Source organism: Elgaria multicarinata, chromosome 4 (assembly GCF_023053635.1).
Source record: "Elgaria multicarinata webbii isolate HBS135686 ecotype San Diego chromosome 4, rElgMul1.1.pri, whole genome shotgun sequence".
Classification (NCBI taxonomy): Eukaryota; Metazoa; Chordata; class Lepidosauria; order Squamata; family Anguidae; genus Elgaria; species Elgaria multicarinata.
The window spans coordinates 34,502,623-34,529,027 of NC_086174.1; the positions used below are offsets into that span (position 1 = coordinate 34,502,623).

The 26,405-nt window shown below is 40.0% G+C and overlaps 1 protein-coding gene across 11 annotated transcripts in view; it reads right to left on the reverse strand.

Moving 5' to 3' along the window:
• Window positions 1-26,405, reverse strand: part of ESRRG (estrogen related receptor gamma) — a 541,458-nt gene that overhangs the window by 304,133 nt on the left and 210,920 nt on the right. For 4 of the 11 annotated variants that reach the window (XM_063124061.1, XM_063124050.1, XM_063124051.1 and 1 more), the window contains one exon: window positions 6,209-6,237. The exons of the other annotated variants lie outside the window; for them this stretch is intronic. The gene's annotated coding sequence lies outside the window, so the exon portion shown is untranslated. The remainder of the gene's footprint in view (window positions 1-6,208; window positions 6,238-26,405) is intronic. 11 annotated transcript variants of the gene reach the window in all.

A 26,405-nucleotide genomic window follows, 5' to 3' on the forward strand; every position in this document is an offset into this window, starting at 1 on the left:
ACTGAAAGTAGATTTTGGCTCATTATCTCTATAAATCTGAAGTAATATACTAGTGTCTCAAGACATTACTTCATTTTCATAACTAGGAGAAGATTTCATTTCTGTGGATTTGTGTAAAAAGCAATTTGGAAACTTTGCAACAATGATATTACTTACCATAAAACTGAAAGCAATGAATGTATCATGAGGAGCAGCTATTGCGTAATCTTTGTATCTAATTCTTCATTCTTAATTACTGTGGGAATTTAAGTGCGCTATGTTCTTAAGTACTCTAAAGAATTAGCTCATTTAAGAATTTGCTAGGAAAATATCATTATTTCAAAATAACCTTTTCTCTTCCTACTCTCATTTTTGTTTTAAAAATTGTAACGTGCCTGCGTCAGGGAGGAGGCATATATAAATAGATCCAGATAACAGGACCAACTCTGGGAGTTCACCATGGTCTAAACTAAATATGATTCTTTTGTGTTATTAAGACCTGGATAAAAAGCTTGTCCCCTGACATAAATTATAGTGATTTATTGCAAATGCAACTAAAAAAATGAGTGGTCAGTAGGAGCACCTGAAGAACCCACGTAGTCACCTGCAGTCTACACAATACCAGTCTGCATATTTGAACAGCCCACGGTGGCACATTTAAGCCTCAATGGGCTGCAGTGCATGTCAGCACATGTCAGCAGACATTTTTAACATTCATTTCCCACTTGCAGTTTCTTGTGTTGTGCAAAGCGGAGATCTATTATTATTATTATTATTATTATTATTATTATTATTATTATTATTATTATTTCAATATCAACTGCACAAACTGCTGAGAAGAGTTGAGTAGGGGAAAAATAAAAACAACTTAACTGTTAATTTACTCGCTCTCTATTATCTTTTCCTGAGATAGCATAACTTCACCGAAGACTGAAAGTAACTTATTGAAAATTAGATTAAAGATTTAAAATACTTTCACCATATAATTTGCCTTTCTTTTTCTGGCCAGTGCAGTGAGGTTTTAAACATGCCATTCATGGATGAGCATCAAGAACTGTGGTCATTTAACACACCCTATAAACACAGACTCGATAACAAGTATTGATCTTATGTTCCTGGAACAGTGGTTCCTGGCCTCAGCTGTGAGTGGTTACGCCTCCTGACCTGATGTTCATAAACTCAAGCATCGAGTCTCTCTGAGTAATCATTGCAGAAGACTGAGAGTGGATTTTCTGTGAAATATAATAATGCCAACTCTTAATCTACTAATGCTGTAATTTGAGGAGGGGACAGGGAGCAGAACTTAGGGAGAAGGTTAGAATAATATTATGTAGGCCTATCAATCTGGGAAACTATGAGGCCATGAGTTACCTGAGTTCAAATCCCCACTCAACTATGAGGATTACTGGGTTATTGTAAGAATCAAATGAAACAAAGATGGTAAAGTAATTATTAGTACACTGAACAGTGCTACAGGCATGACAAACAAAACATAAGGGAGTTCCCGGCCCATTTTAAATTGTATGCATGTCACAAAACTGCTTTTGAAAGTGCTTTCAGTTCTAAAAGTGGTTTGCTGCCGTTTGAGAAACAAAAGCCCCATAGGTACATGGAACTAGTTGTCTTGTTCCCTGGATCCTGATTCCTGGCTAATAGATCCCAAACTATGCTCATAGCTTCCTTAGCTTGCCCATTTCAGATAGCTTTAGAAAATGCTTTTCTATTTGCATTATAGCAACTTTTGGATATTTGGAAACTCATCATCCCACCCTCTTCTCTTTGAAGGAAGCATCTTCCTTCAGATTCTTCACTTCTCTCACATTGTAACACCATTCATTTCTCTGAACTCCCTGTTGTTTGTCTCTGCTATAATTGGACCAAATATTTGTCTCTATGAGTAATTCAACATAATAGCCAAATCTGACTGGATGAATTAAGGAATGAATACTGTGGTGCGATCTGAAAAACCATATGTTTGTGCCAGAAGGCCAGCCAGCATTGGTACTTATTCTTATCTTCACTCATGTTCCCATTACATTTTTGTCATTTCAAATGTGCTACCACGGATTTTTGTGCCCTGGCTAGTAAGGAAGGAAAGAAAATCTTCCATGGGTACTGAGGCACTGTTGAGCATGGTATCCTTAAGCCATTTAGAGAAAACTTACCTTAGTTATAGGAATATTTTAAGGGCCCTCATTAGTATAATTTTTCAATCATCTAACCACAAGGAGCCATGTATAGAGGTGAACATGTCTTCAGCTAAAGAACTCAAGTAGCCTATGGAAGGAAAACATCTGCTTGGAATCCTGGACACTTGGGATCAACCACACAGCTGATTTATAGGGCTGTCATTTATAGATGAGCTGTTGGTCAGAGTCACATTAAATTAAGGGCAAGTAATTTCTTGCCCTTCATCATTGCTCACCATTAGCATTGCTGGCTAGGGCTGATGGGAGTTGTAGGCCAAAACACCTGAAGGGCCAGACATTGTCCACCCTTACATTATATCCATAAACATTAATCAGTTCAAAATACATGAAAATAAAACAGGGACATATAGGCCTTAGCTAGACCAGCGTTTATCCTGGGGTGAACCCTGGGATCGTCCCTGTGTGTCCAGATGACGCACAGGGGATCCAGGGATCAGGCAGGGATCAATCCTCCTTGACCCCGGGATACAGCCCCAAACTTTGGGCCCGCTTTTTCCACGGTCCTGGGCTGAGCCCGGGACTGTGGAAGGTGTGGCCCGTTGCTGTGGCTTGAGCCAGCTCCACGCACCTGGGAGCCACACTGCACCCATCAGTGTGGGTGCAGAGAGCGGGGAAAGTATTTTTTTTTTAAAAAAAAAACAAAACACCTTACCTTTCTACTAGAGCGCTTGTGCGCAACTGGCCCTTTTAAAAAAAAATTAAAATGGTGGGCGCAATGCCTCTCTTCTTGAGGTTGTCGCGCCTTACACGTAAACAAGGGTGAGATCTTGCATTATTCACAACGTGAGGCCTCCCCTTCTCTCCCCCGCAACAAAAGGCAAGTCTAGCTAAGGCCACAGTCTTATTTTACAGATGAGGAAATGAATGAAAACACGTCATGGTTTGCTCATCTCAGACTCATGTCGGTGGAATCTACAGTATATGGTCAGTTGCCCAAATGTGTGCTGTAAGGCTGGCTACTCTACACTTGACATATGCCATTCCTGACACAGAGGACAGAGCATTGGACTTATAAGAAAGCTGCGGCCTTCCCACCTGCACCCTAGACTCAATGTGCTGCAATATGATGCCTCTTAACATCATATATCTAACTGTTAATGAAAGCTGCATTTGTGTTTAAAAGGAATATCTATGATAACAGATCTGTGACAATTAGTTTATACACTCAAGGATCAATTATTACAAATTATATACATATGAGCAATGACACTTATTTGTATTTAGCATGATTCAGTGAAAATTAACATATTTTACACTTTAGATACACTTCAGGGCAGCATTAAAATGGACCATTTGATCAGTCAGACTAAAAGGTAGGGATGGATGAATCTGTCCATTTCATTTTCCCACCTTCTCATTTTTTACAGCTTAAGTCCATTCTTTCCCATATCCACATCAGTTTGCAAATAAAAAAAAGTATGCACAAACTTTTGGATATGTTTCTGTGCACAACTGTAAAATACATGAATTATTATATACAATTTTACCTCACACATGCATTTTCTGTAAGCAGTTTTTCACAATATAATGCATTTGTACATTTTTTTCACTAATATACACATTTTTGTGTGCTCTTTCCCCCTAACATATGCAAAGTCTGAAAGGTGCAAATACCGAAGGATAACTGCTTTCCAGTTTTCATATTGTTCTAGGAAGTGCAAATTTGATAATTCTTATCAAAATGTGAACAACTGAAATTCTCCCCAATCCTTACTAAAAAGCAGAGTATAAATTTAGTATAGTACAGAAAATTTCAACTGAATGTCATTGGTTCTCAAAGAAAACTATGAGATGGATCCCGAAACAAAAATGTGCCACACATCAGAGACAATGTATGAGTTTCTCTATCAGACAGTGAACCCCAAAGCAATTCCTCTAAGTGAATTCTTGCATAAAATCTGTTGAAAAGGAAATGTCCTTTTCGGAGGGCAAGAGGGCTATCCCCTTCTGTGGCTCTGTTCCAAACTACTATTTATGGTTATGGAACTTCAACCTAAACAAAGCCTTTGGTTGCTTCCGCACAATAGCCCTTTAACACTGTTTAGACACTGGTCTTCTGCAGGATTAAAATGGAGATTAAGTTCTTATTATAGCATAATATTTTCCAGCAATACTCTTCCCCATAATCATGCAATTGTGAACCGCCCAAGGAGGCGGTATAAAAATGCAATAAATAAATAATCATTCTCCAATAAATGTTTACTCACAAGTCACATTCAGCAAAAGTTCCCAGCAATACTAATTGAATGTTTCCTCTTTGTAGCTTCATGTTTCATTGCTTTGTTATGGGCACAGGTGGGGGAATCATAGAATAATTGAGCTGGATGGGACCTATAAGACCATTGAGAATTAGTGATGAATAACCCCAATTGCCTCAGTGGCCGTGTTCAGAAGACACCTTAAACCACAGCTTTAACCATAGTGAAAAGCCTTATTCACCATGGTTAAAGTCATGGTTTAAGGTGTCTCCTGAACACAGGCTGGCTTTCTGGCTTAACCACCATGGTTAAAGCAATGCTTTAAGGAGTCTTCTGAATGGGGCCGTAGTCTGTTTCTGTTCTGAGGGGTGGGGGAAAAGATTTTAATCATTATTTCCTCTCATGTTTTAATAGCAAAATAGCACTATTTTGCTCTTTTAAAAAAGGAAAGGAAAATGGAAACCAGTAATTATTTAAACTTTCTTCCCCCACTTCTCATACTGTAGAAACAGAAACTGCCATTGGGCAAAGAACAGAGTATATTCAGATAGAGATCCTTACCTATCTGTTAGCCACACTCATAAGGAAGCTATAAAAGAGGAGAAACATAATTAAGCAATAAAATGGGAGTGTTTATTTAATAGCACAGGGTAGTACCCTAAGCTGCCTTAGCACTAAGAGGAATTATCGCTAGTACAATGGGAAGCTAGTGCTTCCAGTATATCCAGAAACTAGCCAAAACTAGCACTTCCCGTTTGGAACAAGTCAGTGGAGCTCACAGGAGGAGCTTGGTTGACCTGTGCAGAAACATTAGCTTCTACTAGTTTTCAGGATTGTTCTAAGAAGCATCAGCTTCCTGTTCCACCAGCGGTCATTCCTGCTAGTGCAACCTAAAGAGCACTGGAGGACAGCCAACTTTGGATGCTGTCCTTGAATAGCACCTCCTCTGTCCATACTTGATAGGGCGGTGCTCCAATTACATTTATTACAAAACAATTTTTAAAAAGATAACCACAAATAAGGTCCCAAACTCCACACAATCGGATAACACAGAAGACACTTGGATGCAAGGGGCTAATAATGTTGTCTGGATCTTTCATAAAATTGGAATAAACAGAGGATGGCAATTCCAGAGAAAAGGGCTGGTGTGGAAACAGCCTTGGATATATCCATAAACTTACCCATGTCAAAAACTTGTTTCAGATGTTCTGGTCCTTTGTTCAAAGTAATCAACACCAATAATGTAATACAGCTTTGCAATATCAAAATCTAGATTTTTCTCCTATTTAATCCTAAAATTAGAGTGGCTCTCTAATTCATGTTTCAGATTAGAACTAGATTTCGAAGGGAAATACCCAGAAAGGAACTGTGTGTGACCCCCCACCCCTCACCCCCAGCTTAGATTGGATGAATTGCTGGGCTGAATCCTGTGTCTTAAAAAATCCTGTGTCTCAAATTGGATAGCCAAATCATCCTAAAGTACCCAAAAGAAGATGTAACAACATTTTGAAAAATTAATTAAAGACACATTACTGTCAGCTCCAGGAAAATAATAAAAGTCGAGAGATTAAGAGGCAAGCATATCTTTCTGAATTGTAAAATAGGTTTATAGGTCTTCTAATAACAACTTTTACTCAAACCTTACATAAATAGGCTTATATGATACAAATATTACGTGGGCTATGTGGAAACTACAACGTCCATAATCATGTTTAGGGATTACTTGACAGAACAGAGACATTTCATTTCTATTGGACCTAGGGATTACAGAAAAGAAACATCTAATATTCCATTTTTTAATTTCATGCATTTTTTATTTACCTTTAATGATGCTGTATATATTCATCATCCTGAAATATTAAAACAGTATGAAAAAAGTAATAAATTGGTGGAAAATTTAGGGAATGGGAATGCAACAGCACGCAAATCATACACTATCAAGTGCTTGATACACATTTAAAATTACTGCCTAGTACGGGAAAGCCAAATTCCTGGCAGATTTCTGAAGCGCAAAGTCACAATAAGAAGATCAGCAGAACAGCCTGAAATAATAGAATATTCATCCCCCTAATCCATATGCAATTCTTTAGGGCTTTTTTTTTAAACAATGCATATGAGGTCTGACTGTATTCAGGATTTAAATAAGTTGTCTCTCTTCCTCTCTCCACCCCTCCTCCCCCTTTCCCTGTCTCTCCTCTCACACACAATCACACTCTATTTTTGTTTAAAAAATGTATATACAGTTATCATTTCTGCTCTGCTGCACGCACGATGACAAGGTTAGCACATCTTCTCACACCTCAAATAGAACAATAGCTTTTTTAAAAAACAACAGAAGTGTTAAAAGAAATACATTTATTAATACAAAATAAAAAGATAGCCCTATTTTGGTTTTTGAAAATGAGGTTTTATATTTCTTTCTTTCTCTTTCTAAATAATAAGGCAGTCGTGTAATGTTTTTAATTTTACATTCACTTCCCCCCGCCCAGATAAATGGGTGGGTGGGTGTGGGACACTCCTGCCATTAAATCTTTGAGATTGTGCATATCTTTCCAGATATATGTGATTTTAGATATATTATTTAAAGAAGGATTGTGACCTACAGAAGAATAAATTCAAGAAAACTCAGACACATGCTAATAATGCTAACACAGCAAATGCCAGTATGGATGTTAATATAGCAAAGAAAGTGATGTTTTGTACTATACAAAGATACAATTGCTATGGATCTGAAATCAGGAATGATAGAGAGGCCCTCAAACTAGTCTTCTTCATTCAATTTTCAAGAGATATGTATTGCACTGGGTCTAATCCTCAAATTGAATTTAAATCCATGTTCATTGAGTGGTTTCTGCAGTCAACTAAAAATACAGTCAGTACTACAGAACTAATGCCCTGGTCAACTCATACAAATTTACATGAATGATGAACAAACTGTTAGTTATCTCGGATTCAATTGCTAACCAACACTAAAGAAATGTGGAATGTATTGTATGAGACGTCAACATTTTAGAGGGGGAAGCACTGTTTTTTACTAGAGAAGTAGATGGAAAGGGAATGTTACTTCTTCGCTCCATCTTAACCAGATCCAGCTTTCTCATGAGGTGGACTGAAGCGTTCTCCTCAGGCGCCTACCACAAACCTCTCACCACCACTGCTTCCACTTTGCCCATAGTCACATCACTGTTTCCATACCAGTTAACTACCTCTGCTGTCCACTTCACAGGCCAGTTACAGATGGCCTGCCCTGCCTCCTGCTGCCCTGCCTAGGAAAGCCAGTTGATGGATCCCTCTCCTCTGGTCAGGTGCCAGCATCCTGGCGGCTGGGCTAACTTTCTTTCTCTTGGATTAAAGGGCAGGAGGCACTGCGCATCAATCCAAGAGGCTGTCTTGACGTCATCTTTTCCCAAAGTGGCTCTGAATCCGCGCTGTATCAGTTAGGTGACCCAGCCGCAGATTCACAGCCACCCCAGGGCAAAGAGGCGAAGATACACAGCTGAGAAGTCAGGGACTTGCTGAACTTTTCCATCCAGAGCAAGGTCAGCCCCAGCTCTTCACCGATATGTTCTCACTTGAAGCCACTCTGGGGGCATTCCTGGGTGTAAGATAAACACCTATTGGTTGCTGGAATGTGTGGGAAAGGGTGGGTGGGCGCGGCAAACCTAATGGCCGCCAGAAAGCCCGCGCTGCCTCCCCTCATTAGGCCAAGTTGCCACTGCCACACACCAATGAGAGTGTGGGGTTTATTTGGTGGTGGGATGGCGCCAAACTAGCGCCATGACGACAGCCCCCAAGGGAAAAAGCCAGCCAGCAGGTGCCGTTCAGATCACACTTGGAGGTCACCATTGCTGCTGCTATTTCTTTCTCAGTTGTCATCTCACTCCAGCTGCAAAGGAGGAAGAGGAGGAGCAAGTGGCAGAGTAAAAGCATGCAGAGTTGAGAACTCAGTTAATTGTGTCAGCTGTGCTTGCTGCACTGCGGCTTGTCGAGCTGAGATTCAAGCAACAGTAGGGAAAGGCAAGCCAAATGCAGTGTGCATGTATAGATGTGAGCCTCTGAACTGGCGCTCCCAAAATATAAAAAATGAAGTTCCAGCCTCCCAAGCTGCAGCCCAAATGCTCAGCAGCTGCTGGGACTGCTACCAGCCTTACCTCCTCCCCGCCCCCTACATTCCCTTTCCGCAGCGTCCTTCTATTCATTGGTGAACGAAATGGCAGAATTAAAAAGAGGCCCTGCTCTGAATCCAAGCTTGCCTAAGACTATATGAAGCCCAATCCTGTGCATGTTTACTCAGAAACAATTACTACTGTGTTCGGTGAGATTTACTTCCCAGTAAAGGGTGCATTGGACTGCAGCCTGAGTAAGCCCATTGGAACTCAGGACTTCCTCATTCCACAGCTACTGCAATCCTGTACATACTCCTGAGTAGACATGCCTAGGCTTAGACTGACTCATATTTGAAGTTCATTTATGCCAACTACTGGCTTTGATTTGTAAAGCCTTATGATTTCTGGTTACTAAGCTTACTAGGGTTAATACACTTACTAAGGTCCCTATCACTTTCTCCCCTTTTTCATTTCAGCAGGGCTACATTTTCATTAACTTTCAAGATTATAAGATGAATAGACAGAAGGGTTTTTATAACAGAAACACCTTGTGGTGATCTCAAAAAAGGTGTGTGCGTGCCTTCTACACAAACATTTTGCTATGAACCTGGGTACATGCATAAGTTCAACAGCATTGGCCTAAAGGAGATTGGGGACTGAAGCTTGAGTTTTTTGGGGAGGAGAGAAGCATTGCTGCTTCGCCTCATGCACAAAGCGCCTTGAGCCAGGCCTGATCTTATACTTTTGCTTTATGGAATTGGTACAGGAGCCAACAACCAGAACATCAGCTTGGATGCTACTTACAGAGACAACTAAGGGGGCAAGCCTATGGCCCCTATACAGTGTCTGTGGGGCGAGGGGTACAGGGTTTTTCAGATTTCGGGATCCAAGGTTGGAGACAGCACTCCGACCTTGGACCCAGTACTCTGAGCTTCCCTCCCCCACCCCTTGCAGCTGGCATGGAGGAGGGTAAGGGTGTGTACTGGTGGGCAGGGAAGAAAAAGGACTAGGGAGGCTGGTTTACGAAGGATCCTCTGGCTCCCCAACCTCCTTCCCTCCTGCTCTGCAGAGCTCCAGCTAGATGGGCAAAAATGCCTGTCTAGAAAAAATGCAAAGTGGGAGAAACATGGAGGGGATCTTTGGCTCCATGCTCTGTGCTCCTCCCATTCTGCATAGGATGCCTTTGTGGCAGCGATAGAAAGCACGTCTAGAGCCCAATAAACACAGATGAGAGAGGCAGAAGATGAGCAAAACCAGCAGTCTGTCACAACCCTCTCTGTCTAACAATGGGTTTCTGGCACTACTTTGGTTATGACAGAGAGCAATAAACGTAACCCTACCAGAGTTCAGCATGCCACACTGCCAAACATGTGACCAAGGAAAGGTCTCTAGACTCAGGAGTGCAGGATCCATATCAAGGCCAATGTTTAATATTTTGCCTTTTGAATTGGTAAAATACAAACTTGAGTGAGCTACCTACCTCAAAGGTTGCTGGGAGGATGACCACAATGACAATTACAAGTCACTTTACACAAAATAATAATAATTCATCAAGATAATATAAAGCCAAAGTGTAATCTGAAATTTGTAAGTAAGCTCAGACCTGGTGTATAGTTGTGTGTGTGAATATGTGTGCAGCTCGTTTCTCCCACAGTTTATAGTCCAGCTTCTGTCACTGTGTTAACCTATTCAGAAAATAGCATGACAAAACCACCCTTATCCAATCAATACTATAAACACACCTAGATAGGCCCTTTTCTTTAAGGTGCTTCCAAATGGCTCTTACCCTAGCATCTGTATGTGTGTAATCCAAGCATTGTGCCTTGCACGTTCTGTGATGATCCAAACAGCTGTGGTTCACACCATAGTTCACTTCTAGACCACCGGTTTTTACCACTGAGTGGGGGGAGGGGGATCTGTCACCCTTACTGGATGGCTTTACAAGGCTGTGACAGAAGCACAGGGGATGTGACTTCAGCCTTGTGCAGTTTTGTGGTTGCTGGGTAGGTAGCAATAACATGCACATTGGGTGGTACTATCCTCTGAGCATCTATGCACCTGCATCTGCTTAAGTGGGATCCCAGTACCACAAACTGACTACAAGGGATCCATCCAGGAGGCCAACTATTTCATGAATTGCATAGGGCAGCTTGGGGGGGGGGCAATAAAAGGTCTTAGTCCAGCCCTACTTCCTCTGCTAATGAATTTTAAAGGAGTGCTCTGTTCTGCTATGATGAAAACAAGGTGTTTTTGTTTTTTGTTTTGCCATTCCTATTAATCTTCCTGCTAATGTTTAGAAAGGTGACTTCTTGGCACTGAGCAGACCTGACCAAAGTAGTTTCAAGCTAAGTAATGTGTAACTATTTGTAAGATTCGTCATACTTCCTTTTTTAGAAATGGCATTTAGATTAGCTATAGGGCTAATTTATTGTCTTGTAACTCCTTTCTGAGACTTGCATGCAGTATTTGAATCACATAAAAAGAAAACTATATGCATATCAGGTTTCCAATAACTGATCTCATCCAGGAACGGATGCCAAAATTATCTAATTCTAGCTGAAAGGACTGAGGTTAACTCCTTAGGCTCATCGCTCTAGCCGCTCAAAATGGTTTTGCTGCTGATTTTGTATATATTTCTACTCCATGGCTAAGACACTTTCTCTCTGTCTTTGGATCAGCATAATCTGTGATCGAGTACTTTACTATCAGACCTTTATAGAACATCTTTGATTTTTCAAGCTGCTCCAAATACCACTACTGACACTGTAAGAGGAAATAGCGAAGATCTGTATAAGCTGTTCATCAGAGCTCAAATCTTCTGATAATACAATCCTTGTAGGAGCCCAAGTACTTTCACCTCAAGGTTCAACTGTGTTGACTTCAATCAAAATTACTCATAACGTACATGAGAAGAATCCGCTACAAAAATATCCCCTGATCTGATAAAAAGGGTAAGAAATATACACGTTTTTATACATCATAGATTAGCAGAAATTGACAATACCTTTTGAATCAACCTGCCAATGCCTTAATAGCACCATAGTCTCCTAGACCAGTGCACTTGTTATGTTATCTGTACGAATGTCTGCTTGGAGATGGTCAGGGCTGTGAGCACAGATACAAAAAAATGTGTTGAATGACCTGACCCTAGAAAGCACCAATATTTCATACCCCTAACCCACTGGAATTCATTATTTATACTCTCAAGGTCTTTGTACCTACCTGAGATGAGGGCCCTTAAGAGTACAAGAAATGAAGAGCAGTGGGTTGGGAGAGCAAGAGGTGTGAAACATTAGTGCTAGCAAGGACCAGATCTTGGCCATCTCCTGGCAAACATTCAGGCAGAGAACATGACCTAACAAGAGAAATAGAAAACCACAGATGAAGCTGGCAGCAATTCATATAATTATAGGAACTTGTGGTGGGGGAGTGTTACCACAATCATAGAAATTGTTGTGAGCTGCATCCATGATCACCCATGGATGCATCCATGATCACACATTTTACATGCTGTGTAGGGGCAGCCAAAAACTGCTTGCAAAAAAAACTATCAGTTTTCTATGCCAACCAACCTTATACAGTGTGGGATTAAAAATAGTGATAATTACATACATGAATAAAAACATTTGGGGTACAAACCTATATATGTTCAGACAGAAAGAAGTCTTAGGGCTCATCTACACCAAGCAGGATATTTCACTATGAAAGTGGTATGAAAGTGGTATATAAATTGCAGGAGCCACACTACTGCTTTATAGCGGTATTGAAGTGCCCTGCAGGATCTACACTACTGCTTTGTAGTGGCACTGAAGTGTACTGACAACTGTTGGGGCCCATGACACATCTACACCAAGCAGGATATAACAATGAAAGTGGTACAAAAGTGGTATATTGTATGTGTCATGGGCCCCAACGGTTCTCAGTGCACTTCAATACTGCTACAAAGCAATGGTGTGGCTCCTGCCTTTTATATACCACTTTCATACAGCTTTCATAGTGCAATATCCTGCTTGGTGTAGATGAGCCCTTACAGTTCCAAGCATGCTGGGAGTTGTAGCACTTCTTCCATCTAAACATGAATAGGATCGCACCCTTTATGAAAATAATCCAGCACAAAGTGATATATCCCAATGCCTTCTCCAGTCTTTTAGCCCTTGATAAATATCCTAACTACTGTCTTTGAACAAAGCTATTTGAATAATTTTTAAAGCTATGTTTTCCCCAGCCCAAGACTAGATAAAATGTAGAGCAGGCCACCATTAAGTGTTTCCTGAGTATTAGGTAAGTCATGCTTACGAGGCTGTAGTGATTAACAAAGTTTCTCTGTTTGTTCATGTAATAGGGCCAAATGCCTTTCGAAGCACTTCAGAGCACTTAACTAAAACAAACAAGCACTTGAACTTTGAATATCTAACAAGAGGAGCTATTGATAAGTATGACGCTACTTGGTAAATCTTAGTCACTGGCAACTTTAATTCAACAGTCTCAGGGACAATTTGGACATCACTCGCTGAAGTAGTACAGACTTCTCAAGAACTGCACCACCTCAATTTGTTCATGAGGAGGGCTTCTTTGAAAGCACTTGCAGTGAAAATCATGTGCTGTGAGCATGGACATGCATACAAAATAATCAATGATATTTGGTGCTGTTCCACCATGTCCTGCCGTTCATCCCTGGCCAATGGCTGGTTGGCCACTGTGTGAACAGAGTGCTGGACTAGATGGACCCTTGGTGTGATCCAGCATGCTTTAAAATCTTCTTGCACTTCCAGATAAAGAGCAAATCAGGAACTTCCACATTTCCCCCCACAGAGGTTGTAATCCCAGTTTATGAAGAGTTCATGTATCTCCCCATATGACAGGCACACAACTTCCCCCTTTGTACATTACCTTAGTAACACAGAAAGAATATGTACTTGTTCAGCATTTGTTGGTAGTGTATGAAGGTGCTATAAAACTCTATTCTCTATCTATAAGACAGGAATAATGATGACTTATCTCTCATAACTGTACAAATCTACAATGCAAAAATGAGGATGTCATATTGCCAACATCTGGACTTTCTCCTTTGACTCAAAACTGCAACTTAACATATACAGTGATGGGGCCTGAGCAATAACTGTCTAGGATGCTACAGTGGATAGTTCTATGAAAAAGTTGGCTCAGTGTCCGGACACTGAGAAATAGGCAAATTATATGTCAGGGAAATTAGAGATCATTACAAAAAGGAATCAAAAGTAAAACTGCCAATATCATACTGTCCATACCGTGTGACTCTATGGTGCAGCCACATTTGGAATTCTAAATACTGTATTCTGGTGGCCATACCTCAAAAAAGATATTGTAGCACTGAGAAACGTGCCGAACGGGGCAAACAAATTTTTCCAGGGGTTGGATGTTTAGAACAGCTTATAACATTTATGGCTTTTTGTGCAATGCTATCATAACAAGCTTGCTAGCTTATCACATTCTCATCAGTAATGCAACATTTTCCTACACAAATTTTTAATTGAAGCCTATGTTTCAAGTAAAAGTGGCACTGAATTTTATCATGCTATAACTCCGTGCCTTTCTAAAATTAGACATGTGACTGTCCAAGAGAAAAATTCACCCTCTTTCTGATAATATATTCATACTCATCATGCATTTAATATACTATCTTTTTAAGGAAATATCTGTTATCTGATGTGCAACCTGATCTTATCCGTGTTTTCTTAAAAGAAAATGATTTCAACTAAGCATGCATAGGATAGCAGCCTAGAAGCCTTGCTGATTTTCAATTCAAAATCTGTTTTTAAATGCTATGGGACAAAGTGGATCCCGCTGGCATGTGATAAAATGTATCTAAGTACTTTTCGTGCAAGACATAGGTTCTAAAATTCTCTGAAATACTATTAGTTATAATTGGGTTTAATGCATAAAATGGCTGAGTAATTTAAATGTTTGAAAAAGAAAACAGTCTTTCCTAGAGTTTATGAAGTGGTAAGCTATTTCTCATAACGATTAACTGTGAATCATCATTTCAAACGTGAGCATCTAGGAGCATATGCTCTATACAACTGATGCTGTGAGGGAGCACATATTAACCAAATTAATGGGTTCAATTTTCCATCACAGCCTGAATTTTTACACCAGCAAAAATCCATTGACCTCTGGGAACGATTCTTGATTTTTACTGGTAAAATAAATTCATATTTTAGCCACTCATGAATACCCCTTTGAACTGCAGAATACAGTGAAATAGCCTATGTGGAGCCAGTTTTACCAGGCTTTTTTAAAAGTCCTGGTAAAACTCCCCTTTTGGACAAGAGACTAGCTATGAAGGCAAAATTTTAATGGTAGAGAGCAGGGTTTCCCACACATACAGCCCATTAGTGGATTAGTCATAATGGATGGTCTGAATATATCAGTTTCAAAAGATAAACAGGAAGAGATGTTACAGCCAATTACTTGTTATAGTTGCTCCAGCTCTTTCACCAACATTGGGTCAGGCAGCAAGGAGTAAAGTCTACTTTGTCTCTCTGTGTTAACTGAGCTATATGTATTTGCTTAACCAGCTCAAGTCTGCTTCAGTTGTTACCACAGTGGTGTTGCTACTGCTAAAACTAGAAACAGGGGATTGAGTTCTAACTAGATGAGAAACTGATCCTAGATTGCAAATTCTGCCTCATCAGAGAAAACACATAAAAGTGGGTGAAGTCACCCTGCTACTAAGACGAGTTTATGGAGCAAGTGACCAGAAAGCTCACAGGTTTTGAGCAAAGAATTCTAGTTACATATCTGCCAAAGTTTCGTCTTGGAGAATAGTTTTCATTTGCAGACATTACCAGCATATACACAAGCCTGGCATGCTGATTTAGGGGCTCAATAAGCTCAAATACCTTGGGACAGAGATTCTATCATATTTGAGCCATCGAGGCCAAAGAAATCAACTATTTCTCTGGTGGCTTAGTTTTAAGCTGCCCTACCCCCCACTCGGGGACATGTTTATTCCCTTAATAATTGGAATTTAGTTACAGGGTAAGTCGAATGGTGGGTACAGCAACCTACATAGTGAGAAGAATTTTTTATTTGCCATGGGTAAGTAGTAGAAAGGTAGTCTGAGGACACACCGGCACTGAGAAGCAGACCATACTGCCAAACTTTAGGTGAGCCTTAGCTCTGTATATATTTTTTATTAACTAAAGCAACTGCAAAGGTTGAAATGTTAAGCAGATAAGCAGCCTGGGGAATGGGATGAAGAAGCTGCTTACCCTTTCCCCTCTGGCCATTATGATTCTGCTCAAAATCTCTCTCCTAAACTCCTTTTCGCCCTATGGGGAAGTGATATGGAAATGCAGCTTGTGGGAGAAATGCTGAGCAGAAAAAGCAGCTTCAAGTGAAAGAGTTGGGTAGCCTTTCCTCCGCACCCTCTACCACCACTGGTTCTCTGGTCAAGATTGTAGCATGTGTGTATCTGCCATTGGTTGAATTTCATAACCGGAAAAATATATATGGGGGCATGGATCTAGAGTAGTTTCTAAAGAGCATATAGCTTAATATGAAACATTTCCTATGTTCACCCTTGAGCTTTAAGATAATTTCACCATAAAGTATCAGTCAAAGCTGTAGGCAACTGTAGTACATACATTAACATTTTTATAAGAGATGCTGCATGCGATGTACTTTTGTTTTGTTCGTCACTTAACTAAAAGAAAACAATGCAAAGATATGTCAAAATTGAAAACCAATTTATTTAGTTTCTTGTAACACAACTATAGTAAATTACCATTTTTTGTGTACTTTAGGTTTCATTCTAAGCATTAGGCCAATGGAGCTGTATATTTACCCCTTAAAGCAGCTCAACAGCTGGATTCCATTTTGGAGACATTCTCAGAGGCCACATTCCAGTGGTGGGTGGGACAAAAGGGGAGGGGGCAAAAATATCAGCATGTTTTAGTGTAAAGTTCTTAAAGCCAGTAAGACTTAGTAGAGGTGTTTTTTTAAGTGTGGGGGGATTGTACAAAAGTAGGGAAACCAAATGATTAGTGGCCAGGGAACCTTAATGCATTCCATTAACCATTTTGTGGTTAAGCAGCATAGTTTAGCGTGTTGTCTGAACCAGGCCAGTGAGGATTGCTGTCTGAATACTTAGACTGCTGCAATATGGGTTTTCATATATAAGCCCTGAGAAAGGGGTGCAAAACCTCAGACCTGGAGCCAAAACCTGGCCCTCCTTGCATATTCACAGTTGTTTTGAGATCATACATTGATTAGAAGGCATCTCTCCCCTTCATATGAACATTATGCACGCACACACACACACACACACACCATCATCTTCAGTATGCATTGCACTAGAAAGACTGTAAATATTTTGTCAAGGTTTGTTGTGGCCATATCACTCATTTCCTCTGGGACTCTAGGGCAAAGAATTAACAAAGTTCTCAGTACAAATCACATACAAAAGAATGTGATCTTAAAAAAAGAAAAAAAGACCCAACCCATAGAAAGCTTCACTTTTTATTACCATTTTTTCATTGTCTAGAAATTTTTTAAGAGCATTACAATGTATTTATCACAAGGTGCTATTAGCACACAGCTTGCTTCAAGTGTTACCAATTCATGGACAGATTAGAGGGCACATTAATAACATAGTTAATATGAAGTGTTTAGAGCCTTTACGTCGGTGACAAATACGACTCAGCCAAATTTCCTGACCATAGAGGCCACGGAGGAACAATTTGGTAGATTTCATCAACAGTTCTAATTATGTTCCTGTCAAGTTGAGAACAAAGCAATCCATAACTGGGGGGCTGCTTAGAGACAGTGGCACATAAGAGTAATTTATGCCCGAGACAGAGGACCCTTTCTGAAGTTACTGTGAACAACAGTCGACTAACAAGTGGGTTCAAAAAGGAATTTATTAGGGAAAAATAAGAGCCTTCTAGCGATGACTGTCTTTTCAGGGGAAGTCTTAGGAGGCATTATGAGGGAAGGACTTCTAGTTAACTCTTGTCTATGGTAAGTTGTCTATGGCAACTTACTTGGACTTTACTTTGATGATTCAAGCAGTTAAAGTTTTTACCAAAGGCCAGTTCCAAGGTTTCTACATGTGACAAAAAATGATTCATAAATATGATGCTGATACAGACATTCACCTCATACATACACATGCAGATTACATATATAATATTGTTTGTTTGAAAGAATTTTCAACCTGTGGCGATTCATCAGAAGCAGAGTACTGTAAAAGATCCTTTTGTAGGAGGCTATAAATAAAGCACCAATGAAATAAGCAAAGAAATTATTAGCAACTGCCGTGATACACTTTGCGCATTTCATAAGACAGCTAGACTAAGAAGGTAGAATAGAAGAGAATGGGGGAAACCTCTTGTGTAATTTTTGAGTCATTTCCCACTGTGATTTATATTGGGATGCAGTTTGTGTTCTTTCAAACAGGGTAATTTTATAAATGGCATTCTTATTAGATTTTGTGAAAAGGCAAAGATGCCTCCCTGGTGTGAGGAAAAGAGTTATGATTGGAAACATATCATCAAGGTTGGGATTTTTTGTTGGTTTGTTACTAACACATTGTGGATTAGCAGAAAATAATGCTTAGTAAATTAAATTCAGAATAAAACTGAAAATTAAGGAAATGGAAAAATTAAACGAATTAGCTAAACTACATTCAAAATTTGAATATATTACAATGGTTTAATAATTGGCATTGAATCCTTATTAGTGTAATTATTATTATTATTATTATTATTATTATTATTAGGCATTTTCTGTTTATTTCAGAGAGAGAGAGAGAGAGAGAGAGAGAGAGAGAGAGAGAGAGAGAGAGAGAGAGAAATACTCCTAGCTAAGAATTTTGCCACCCACTGGGCTCCACTTTCACAGTAGACTAACACCATGATACAAATAGACTGGATGAGAACTAAAAAATTCAGCTTGATCCAGATAGGACAGAAGCACAATTATAGGGTGTTTCCTCTGACCAGATAAATGGGGCTCAAAGTGCCCTGGAGGAGGATGTGGTTCCCCTAAAGGATCGGTTTCATAGTTTGGAGGTCCTCTTCAATCCAACATAGTCACATAGAGGTCATTCAAGAATTCATATGAAGGCTACACATATTTTCTTACCTCTCAATCTCATTCTCTAGCCACAAAATCATTCTGTCTCTACTCATACCTTTGTTTTGGGCTATTGCCAGTGCAATTCTAGACATGACTACTCAGAAGTAAGCCCAACTGAGTTCAAAAGGACCTATTCTGAGTTAAGTGTGTATAGGATTGCAGCTTAAATACCAATTGTAAGATGCAGAAATAGCATGTGATACGGGCCTTCTTGGACTGTACCACTTCAAATAGATGAAAAATTGGCTTGAACCAGTTAAAACATACCTTAATATGGTAAACTAGCCTATCAGAGAGAAGGATTTTAGCCTATGCTAACTTTTCCTTGTTGAAGCAGGTTTAACACGGGACAGTAGCAAGACATGATGATTCCAGTAGGTTACTACTCTCAAAGCATTAGGAATAGGGTATTGCCACTATGCCAATTCTCTTAGATTTCCCTTTTCCACATATACACATTGCTTGATAAAAGTATGTAAAATTGAACTCTTGCTCACCTTGTGTAGAATACCTGTCAATAGAGGGTGTAACACTGTTTATGAAAGTATTCTCTTACAGGCCAAACCTCTGCAAATTTACTTGGTAGCAAGCCAAACTAAATTCAGGTGAATTTCTATATGCACAGAATTGCAGTCATAATGGTCTAAATTAAAAATGATAAACTGAAGGTCGGTGAACATTAATGAATGGTTCCCATATAACTGTACCTCTATGAAAGTTTCAATTATACTATCATAGAATCATAGAGTTGAAAGGGCTTTCAGAGACTCTACACTGCAGGATACAGCTACAACATCCCTGATGGCCATCCTTCCTTGCTTAAATACCTCCAGGAAAGGAGAATCCACAACCTCTTGAGGCAATATGTCCACTGCTGAACAGCTCTTACTGTTAGCAAGTTTCTGCTAATGTTTACCTGAGACCTGCTTCCCTGCAATTCCACCTGTTGGTTCTAGTCCTGCCCCCTGAAGCAACAGAAAACAAGCCTGCCACATCTTCTACTTACAACTTTTCAGATATTTGAGATTAACCTTCCTCATACATGTTTCTATCATACTTGCAGACATCTAGTGCTAAATCACAAAACTTTCCAATATGTTTGGAAGAAAATGCCTGAAATGCTTCTGTTTATCCTTGGTACATGGTTTAAAATTTTTGGAAGACAATCTTTTTGTTTTGTTTTACGAATCCTTTGTTCCATTATTATTTGTTACAACTTGAGAACATGTTTTGTTTCCTTTGGAAAAATTACAAACGACGGTAGGGTACAGAAACATCATCACAAATGGCCATAGATTAGAGAAGGTGGCTTTTTAGTTATTAAGAATCACTGTTAGGCAAGTTTCAGTATGACAGGAATAAAAACCAAGAATGAAATTAATGTGTACTTTTCATTGATGGGTTAAAAACAAAATGCTATAACTCAATAAGTTTAACTGCAGACTGTGCATCTTTTGTGGATATTTTTACCTTTCTGTTTCTGAAATCAGAGGAAGTACCTGGCCTGGCATGACTGTAATCACTCAGCAGGAACCTGGTAGAAGGACAATACAGCCAACAGCTAGGCAGCAGGAAGATGAAGGAAATCTCTCCCCCCGTCCCTCTTATGTTGTTTAAGGGGGCTCGGCATGAATGAATCTTCCTGGTAGCCACCAACAATTTGTTACTCATTCCAAGCAATCATCAATTTCAGCACAAGTGGAATGGTGGATCTTCAACTGGTAGCGGCAGCAGAGTAAGCCCAGCATGCAAACATCTTGGCTAATTTAAAGTCCTTGTGCTGCCGAATCAAACATGACAAGACAACAGCAGAAAGGGGAGGCTATTATCCCAAAATGAGAGCCAGCGGATGGCTGAAATTAGTCTGAGTGGCCTAGACAAAGGCAATGAAAAGTGCAGGAACAACTGAGAATGATGATCTCAGATAAAAACAGATACCAACATACAGAATTCATTTGAAACAGTGCAGTTGTGAGAATAGTGACAGGGAAAAGTTCTATGTCCATGCAAAGAATATACATTTAAAAGGCGTACAAAATAGTTGGTTAATCACATACTTTACAAGAGGAACACCTTTGCCGTAGAAATATAATATAATATTTGTCATACTCTGCCTGGATGAATATCCTGTTGCCTGATGTCTGCCATTATAAAGTCAAGGCTCTAAGGACAGAATAGTTTTAATCTGAAGAAACAATAGCAGGGCTCTTCCAGTGGGCCCATAGAGTTTATCCAGCTGCCAGATCTCAAAGAACTGGTGAGGGGAGGAGGAGGAAGAGGGCAAAGGAATTAAATTTTGAAAGGCATTTGGGAGAACACATTCAGAGCAAGCATGTTCCCGAGCCATGAACCCTGGTGATGGCTTCCAGCACACAGAATGATGACCTGTGGGATCACTGGAGAGCAAGCAAGTTGTCTTTTGCAAGATTAACAATGTAAAAGTGCTGAAATTAATTTTGTTTAATAGCTGTGGGTCCACACACTCCTTACAAAGAAGGTTGTAAGGTCAGTGTGCTCCGATAGCCATTTAAAATGCAGCTTTTTAATAGGGGCAGTAGATTTAGGGTGGTTAAAACATTAAAAGGCCTTTAGAAAGCACAGAAATTGGAATGGTTCAAGCTAGAAGTATATCCTATATCTTGGGTTAACCTGTTTACCTTTTTCATGACATGCAGTTTCTGTGAAAATAACCCCCCTTTTAGCAGCTATGGTCTTGTGATGTGAAACTAAGCAAAGGTGAAAGGTTATAAATGAAAAGAGTAAAAATAAATGAAATAGTGGAGGGGGGGAGATTACTCAGTCCTTAACTCAGCTATATTCTTCACACAGAAACATATGAAAGAAACAGACACACAGAGAGACAAAGCACCAACAAGATACTCCTCAGATTCTTTCCATCATTGTGAAGTAGTTCATTATTGACTCTCATCTGCCTACATGAACGAGAGCACTGAACTCTATAAACCACTCAAGTATTGCAAAAATGTTTGTTCAGCGTTACACAGAGGTGAACACAACTATGAAAATGACATTAAAAATCAGATAAAAGGGAGAATATCTGGCATACAGTTGAAATGAAATTCTGCAAAAATGTCAAAATATGCTATATTTTCCAAAATCCATAATTTGGATTCTGATGTCAAAATGTGTCCCCAAAATTAAATATTTGACTATTTTGATTGTTAAATGAATGAAGTCGCTATGCAAAATCTTTAGATATCAAATGTTGATGCTGGCTATCAAATAGTTGTACAACAACAGCACATCCGAACTAAAATGACACAACATGAAACCAAAATCAAGTTCTAAAATCTTTTACCAGTCATTAAGTAGATAACCAATGACAACATGCAAGATAATTATTGAAATTAATACTATGAACCAAGGCTACTTTGGCAGAGAATACCACAAAAAGGCTGCTGCTATCACATAGGATTACTCTCCCCAATACCTAGTTGAATGTACATCAAGTGGGATTGTTTAGCTTGGAAAAAAGGAGGCTAAGGGGAGACATGATAGAGGTGTACAAAATTATGCATGGTGTGGAGAATGTGGATAGGGAGACCTTTTTCTCCCTCTCTCAAAATACTAGAACCCAATGGGGTCGTCCCATGAAGCTGACTGGTGGGAGACCCAGGACAACTAAAAGGAAGTACTTCTTCACACAGCGCATAGTTAAATTATGGAACTCACTACCAATTTGGATGGCTTTAAAAGGGGGTTGGATAAATTACTGGGGAGAAAGGCTATCAATGGCTACTAGCCCTGGTGGTTGTGTGCTATCTGCAGTATTTGAGGCAGTCAGCCTGTGTGCACTAGTTGCTGGGGAACATGGGGTGTGTATGCTGTTGCACCATGTCCTACTTCGTTGGTCTCTGGCTGATGGGTTGTTGACCACTGTGTGAACAGAGTGCTGGACTAGATGGACCCTTGGTCTGATCCAGTATGGCACTTCTTATGTTCTTATGTTCTTACCTTCCAAAGAGCGAGGAAATGGAGGAGGGTTCTATCTGCCAATCTCAGAGGTTTCATAAGGATAAGGCATTAAGTATCTAAGTATTTCAAGTACACTACTAAGGACCTAAACCAAGCAGAGCTTTATAGCTAATCACTAGTACTTTGAAACACCCAGATCAGTTGCCAGTCTGATGCAGACTGACAACTGATGAAGACTGGTAAGAACAGCGTCAATCTGTTTGTTGTGTTGAATCCCAAAAGTAGCTGTGTTACTGGAGGTCCCAAGCAGTCTTCTGGGGCAGCCTCACATAAGGAATTTACAGTAATCTATCCAGTATTGATTATACTATCAAAATACAATGACCATGCCCTAATATTATAAAAGATTAGCTGTGACATGACATTATTAATTTTCAGATTCAGGAGGCATTTCTTGACAATGAGGGAACCTGCTCATCATTAGAAGGCTTAAATTAATTCAGCTGCATGCTCACCTCTGACACGGACCAGAGCTGTCATACCAACCATTTTTCGCTAACTGTCCCATTTGGAGACAGAACAAAGGAAGCAAAACTTTCAGGAAAAATTAAGACACTGCTGCAAGGAAAATAATTTTAAACTGTCACTGTTTACTGCTCTAAATGGCACATGCTACTGTATACCATATTAGTTGCTTGCTTGCTTGCTTTTCTCCTGCCTGTAAGTCAATTTCATATCCACATGCAGCAGTTCAAGAAAACCTCAGTTCATAGTTCAGCAAGGCCCTACTTAAAAGGTAAGCCTGATGCAGGTCCTTAGGGCATCTCATCCATCCTGTGCTTGGATGGCATTCGCCACCAAGGGACCCCATTAAGAAGGAAGGGCAAACTGAAATCCTAACCCAAAGCACTCTGAAACACAGCACCAGTATACTGGCAAATGCACGATGGATGAGATTCCATTTGTCTTCAAAGTATGGGAGCCAATATATCCACCTCACTATAAACTCAGCTTTATTTTCCAACCTTGTAGTATTCTTAAAACAAAACGCATAAACCAGCCCATCCACCTGGGGATCCAGTAGCCGAGCAGTCTCACCCAAGACTCCAATTAAACAGATTGTCCAATCCGGTATTACAGTCCAACAGTGTGCAGGAGGCCATTTAAGCTTGTACTTAAAATAATTCCCCACCACCACCAAAAAAACCCATAACCTAAAACATACAGTGATCTGCTTACCGGTACAAGATCTGCTTACTGGTAAATGCTTTTGTCAAATAACTGAAGAAGAAATAATGGACAGAAGCTATGCGTATTCCTTAGTCCAATCAAAAGGTTTATCTTCTACCTTAGTCTATTCAAATGATTTACCTATATGACATTTGATGGCCAGATCTATTTGACTTCTTCATTAAGTCCTCATAGGTCAATGCTTTCCACTTCATTTCAGAGACAAGACAAAGTCAAATATTTAGCTTAATTGGGTTTATATAAATATTTTAAAAGTTAAAGCAATGGCTGAAATCCCTTTTAGGTAGTAATCCTTGCCAGAAAGTATTTTTTGCAGAGTTTGGGCAGCCTAGACAAAAGCTTTGAGCCACCACCAGTCATAGTTCACTGAACATCCATTGTAGCTTTCACAGGCCTCAGCTAGACCTATGGGTCTAGTGAGATGGAGGGGTGAAGATCTCGTGATATTTTTATCCCAAGATCTCCCCCTCTGTTTACACACGGTGCGTGATGCCCTCGGAGGGAGAGGATGTCGCACCTGCCATTTTCTTTTTTTAAAAAAAAGAAAACAGAAGGTGCGCATGAGCGGTTGTGTGCTCAAAGGTAGATTGTTTTTTTTTAAAAAAAAAAAAAATTCCCCGCTCCCCCCCACCCAAGCCTCAAAGGGCGCAGAACTCCTGTTGAGCATTGCAGCCCGTGCGCGGGTCCCTGGTCCTCGCGAGTAACTGTGAGGAACCGGGACAAACTGCAATGCCCGGCCACATGTTCCGCAGTCTCGGGATCAGCCTGGGACTACGGAAAAACTGGGCTCAAGGATAGGGCAAGGTCCCGGGGCAGAGGAGGGATGATCCCTCCCTGATCCTGGGTTTCCCTGTGCATCACGTGAATGCACAGGGACGATCCCGGGGATTGCCCTGGGATTTCACCCCATCTAGCTATGGCCACAGTTCGTTGTGCCCTTTGTTCTAGTGTTGTAGTAGAGCCAGGACTCACATGGATGCAGCATGGGCACTTTTTTAAAATATGAGGCATGCTGATGTCATCTGCTCTCCCCACCCCCTCGGGCTTCTGACCTTAGCTACAATACTCACAGTATTAATTAAAATTAATTTCCCCCCCAACAATATATTGTTTCCTGTGTAATGCAAAGTATTTTGCATTGGCGTGGACTTGAATCGGCAGTTAAGACCCATTAGCTTTACAAAAGACCTCATCCTGGTGGAGATGAAAGTTGCTAGAACCAGTTTCTTGATATGAATCAGCACAGCTGTCTGCATTTTTTTTTTTTTTTACTCTTTTTTGGAGCATGAGTACAGGGACTATCATAATGAGCTCCTGCACTTCAAAATTTATCACTATGCCACTGATTTGTTCTATGGGAAGAATAAAGTAGAATTCCTATTCTCTTTCTACCTATTTCCAAGAGCAGCAGCAGCGGAGGTAAGGATGCATCAAAAAGCAATGGGAAAATTAGAAGTAGTAGGGAAGATGCAGTATAGTGTACTGGTTGGAGCGCTGGACTAGGAGTGTCATCAGACAGGAGGAAAATTGCAGTTCCCTACCGTTGCTTCTTCTCTCTCGCTCCTGTCCCACATTACTTCCTCTTTCTTCCCAGAGAAGAAAGAGGAAGTAAACAAAGACCACGTAGCCTACACAGGGGCCATTTTTACATGCCGCTTTTCCTGCACACAGCAGGAAACAGTGGCACATTCTGTTTCCCCAAAAAAGTCCGATTAAAAGGGGCCCATTTTGTGACAGAAAGAAGGAAAGAAGGAGTGGGAGGCACACAAGAGGCAGATGTGGATACGCAAAACACTGTGAGTGGGCAGTAGTGAGTGTGTGATAAAACACACATCTGATGAACCCCTAGGACTGGGGAGACTAAGGCTCAAATCCCCACTTAGCTATGAAGCTCAATGAGTGACTTGGAGCAGTCACTATTTCTCAATAACCTACCTCACAGGGTTGTTGTAAATATAAAATGGAGGCAGAGAGAGCCATGCATAGAGGATGGGCACCTGGGCAGGATAAAATGTAACAATGATGTTGGCTTCTGATGCCTCTCCCAGTTTCTTTCCTTCTCCTAAATCAACCTCTTTACAGGCTTGCAATATGCATTGGCTGGGGGTGGGAAACAGAGATGCAAATTTCTGATACATTTATAATTCATAGGACATTTATGTACTGAATATCATTAGAAAAGACACTGGTGTTCTAAATATTATTATGGATTATTTACATTAAATATTGCAGAGATACAACAGAGGTTCTTATACTTCAGTTCTTAGAATCTATCCCAAACAGTTATATTAAGCAAGTAATTGCTGAAAGGATAACACAATATATAATTTCGTTTTACCAACAGACGGCACAATCGAGCAAAATCTGTGTTGAGTAACCACTGTCCATTGATGTTAATGGGTCTTACATAAATCACAACTATCTAATTCTATTACTTTCAACATAACATGCAGCCTCTCTACAAGTATACATGTTTATTCAGAAGTTTACCCAGAACTCTTCCTCCCAAATAAGTCCACATAGGATTGCAGCTTTAAGAATGATTATTCATTTCCAGGCACAATTCACGAAAAACTAAAATTCAATGAAGTTTGCTCAGAAAT